Genomic DNA, 4,064 nt, shown 5'->3' on the forward strand with positions numbered 1-4,064 from the left:
AAAGATATAACATAGGCAAGAGTTTATTTACTTATTTATTTTAATAAATTTTATGGGCCAGACAATTTTTATAATGCGGAAATTAAGATTTGAGTAAAATTTTATTAGGATCGAAAAACTAAAATGAGAGATTATGTAGAAAATAGTATGTTAATGCAATAGTAGATTAGACCATTATGTAAAAATTATTTTAAAAGTAGCATGCAGTTAGTTATTGACTGATTTTAAAATATTTGCGGATGTAGAAAACTATATTCTAGAGAAGATTTTAAGTTTCAAAATAGTGCAGAAAATTAATTAATTTGAGCAGGATTTAATTGAAACAACATGTAGTAGTAGATTTTAAAAAAACACATGCATAACATGGTTGATTTTATATGGCAGACCAATTAATAATAGTGCACAAAATAAACGCTTCAGACATATTCAAAAATTAAGTAAGCATAAAATAATGTTGTCCAATGGCGGGCAAAAAATTTGCAAAGAAACTTTTAACACCCCAGACAAATGATTAATATAATCCAATTACATTTATCCAGTCCTATGACATGGAATCTAAGGTGACAAAATAGGTTTTCAATATAAAAGCACAATATGATAATATTCAAAATCTTAATATCATTTATTTGTTTACAATTAAGGAGGTGGTTAACGCCAATCCGATAACATATTAAAAGAGGCAATTAAGGCATTAACAATTTGAAACTAGCTATAATTAAAAGATAGATGATGAATGATGATGACATATTTTATTTTAAATTAGTTAGTTCTAAAACATATTTGTTAAAACAAGGAATAACAAATGAATCACAATCCTATAAGCATATTTTCTAACATAAATAAGTTGATAAAATAAAATAAACAAGTAGCACGTAACTCCTTCGCCCTTAGGCGATTCCCCGGGTTATTTAATAATATTAGAGAGTTAGAGTTACTACATGTATTACAATAGCAAACTAAAAATGGAGCAATAGAAATATAATAATAAACTAAATCTTGTCCGGAAACCCATGTCAAGCGACTATTCATCTCTTGAGCTTTTAGTTCAAACCTGCTAAACAAAATACTAAAGGCGATAGCTACATAGATGGAAACACATAATTATTCACAACCAACACACGAGTTTCAGACGAATTCAAACATATCATACCACACATTGATAGAAAGGACTAATACAAGACTAATATAAATACTAAATAAGAATACTAACCAGTTAAGCAGAAAAAATTATCAGCAATGGAGACAACATAATCCATCTTTCGACCCAAACACACCAAATTAGCAAAGAAAGCACTTGAATGTTTATAGGAATCTTAATTATTTTAAGAGTAGAGAGCAACATATTATTAGTATTCAATTATAAGCAATGAAAGAATGTGAGGGGGTTAAGAATAATCAAGGGAGGGGTCCTATTAATATAGTGGGTGAGACGTGATTTAGAAGGAAAAAAAAATATGTTTTGAGGAATCAATTAAATCACAATTTTCTTATTTCAAAGGAACGCCAAAATTAGAGTTATTTTTAAATTTTTTACCTAATATGAAAACATTGTAATAGATCCATCAATTTTAATTAAGGAAACAGGGACAATTACTAGCCTTTGGAAACTTAGCTACTTAAGTCCTTCTCATTTTTTTTAAAATTTAAGAGAGCCAAACAAGAAATAATTATTTTTTTACCAATTATAATAAAAAATCTGTCAAGATTCCAATTAAACAAAATGAGACAAGTGAGAATGACCCATACAAGGAAAAAGTTACCTATGCAATCACAAAATAATTTATTTTTCCTAACAGGGGAGAACCAAATCAGCCAAATATATGCACACCACAAATAAATCAATCTACACGCATTTATCATGCATAAACATATAGAGTCGTTGTTAGTAACTAATCCACTAACAAACGCTTCAAAAATAAACGTTAAAATTATAAATCATCTAACTATACTGCATACCACTAACATGTAAGTAGAACAAGTCGTCAAAATGGAAAATCAAAACAAACTGGAAAAACTCTGGCAATAGTAATTAAGAGAAGTAATTACAGTAGAAGCGATTTAGGGAAAATCAATACTTTTACACTTGGAAGATCAACAGTCATGACAATATAAGTAGTATGAATCCATTAAGCGAGCTGGAGCAACAAATTAATATATCCAACCAAGTATCAAAATATTAACGTATTTCATAAAATTTGGAAATCCCACCTAGCAGTACTAAAATGAATTCAAACTATTCTGAATATGCATAGAACTTCCATATCAAAGTCACATAGCAAATAAGAAGAAGAATAAAATTGCTAAAAGATGAGATATAACTGATGTACCTGAATGGATCTGTTAAAGATCCATCTTTTGACCAACTTAAAGGTTTCAAAGGGTTTGGCTAGAGCTTGCCTTGCTCACTGGCTGGAGCTTGTTGGTTTTTGTTGTCGCAACTGCTTCTCTCAACTGCTACTGGTCGTTGAGCGCTGCTGCTCATTCCTGTTGGGCGCAACTGCTGGAGAAAAGAAAAGAGAGGAGGCGGGGACACTGGCCGCGCTGCTGGTGGTGGTCGCTGCTGCTGCTGTCTATTGTTGGTCATCCTTGCTGGAGAAAAGAGAGGAGGAGAGGGGGAGACAGATAATAAGAAGGGAGGATGGAGGATGGAGTCTTGACGGATAGAATGGAGGAATGAGAGAGAGGGAGAGAAGGATAGAGAGAGGGGTTGAAAGGCGTCTCACCGGTGTTCACCGTGGAGGAGGAAAAGCAGCGGCGCTGCTTGGAGAGAAGGAAGAGAGAATAAAAAAGTTTAAGGGTTGGTGGTCTTTTTAGAATTAAAATAGGAAAGAAAGTTGGATAGATCTGAACCGTTGATTTAGATAAATAGGGTTAAGATTCGATCAGGATCTACTTAAAGAATGAATTCTGAGATTAAAAGATTAAATTTTAGAATCAAATTGGATTGAGGATTGGAACGATGTTGCAATAAAATTGGTTAGAATTGGAATGAAAGAGTGGATATGATTGAAAGAAAATTGGAATTGGATAGGCTAGAATCGAAAGGAATTTGAATAAAATGGGCTATTTTTAGAAATAATTTAAGAGAAATTTAGAGAAATACTATTCAATTAAAATACTTCAATTATCGTAAAATTTTTATATAATTAAAATCACTTAAGTTTGAGGTCATTTGAATAAAATAATTACTTCAAATTTATTAATAATCTTTAATTATTTGAATTATATTTACAATAATTTTATAAAGTAGACATACCAAAATATATAACTTTTTTTAAATACAAAATCGACTAAAATTCTAAACTTTAAATAAATTTTAAAATACATATTTAATCGAATAACATTCCTAAAAATTGGTTAAAGGTTGGTCAAAATTGGGTGTCAACAAATGCCCCTTGGTTGCTTGAGAATGAACAATGAATTATCGAGCATTCAACGGAGACTTAGTAGCCAATTTTATCCGACCGACGAGAGATGTCAGTGGGATCAACTGAAACGATGTAGAGTTGAAAAAAGGTATGACTGACACTTTGGTATTAAGACACCTACATATCTCTAGTTATACGAGAATCAGGTCGTGGGTAGTTTTACATTCAAAAGCAAATGAAACTCTTAAAATTCGAAAGGGCGATATCGGGCTTGAATGGATAAGATTAGAGTAGCGAGAAGAGAAATGAAGAGAAGCGAGAACAACATGATAGAGAATCCAAAAGAGAGATTGATCACACCTGCAAATTCTAAAATGACTAAGTGTCTTTTTGTAAGGCGGACAAGCCTAAACGCCGTTTTAAGGCGAACTATCCTAAATGTCTTATTATAAGACGAACGAACCTAAATGCCGTTTTGTAAGGTCAATGAACCTAGATGTCCTATTATAAGGCGGTTGAGCCTAAATGTCACATTGTTACGTGGACGAGCCTATACATCCCATTATAAGACGGAAGGACCTAAATGTCGTATTGTAAGGTCGACAACTTAGATGTCCCATTATAAGGAGGATGAGCTTTAATGCCGTATTGTAACGCGGACAAGCCTAACGTCATATTGTAAGGCAGATGAACCTA

At 32.2% G+C, this 4,064-nt stretch overlaps 1 long non-coding RNA gene across 1 annotated transcript; it reads right to left on the bottom strand.

The window, feature by feature from the left end:
* Positions 1-866: 866 nt before the first annotated feature.
* On the bottom strand, positions 867-3,022 carry LOC104646281 (uncharacterized). The gene is made up of 2 exons (XR_740419.4): positions 2,328-3,022; positions 867-1,051 (listed from the first exon to the last, which is right to left on the bottom strand). It is a non-coding gene; the product is annotated as an uncharacterized lncRNA (long non-coding RNA).
* Between the last annotated feature and the right edge of the window lie 1,042 nt (positions 3,023-4,064).

This window comes from Solanum lycopersicum, chromosome 3, assembly GCF_036512215.1.
Source record: "Solanum lycopersicum chromosome 3, SLM_r2.1".
NCBI lineage: Eukaryota > Viridiplantae > Streptophyta > Magnoliopsida > Solanales > Solanaceae > Solanum > Solanum lycopersicum.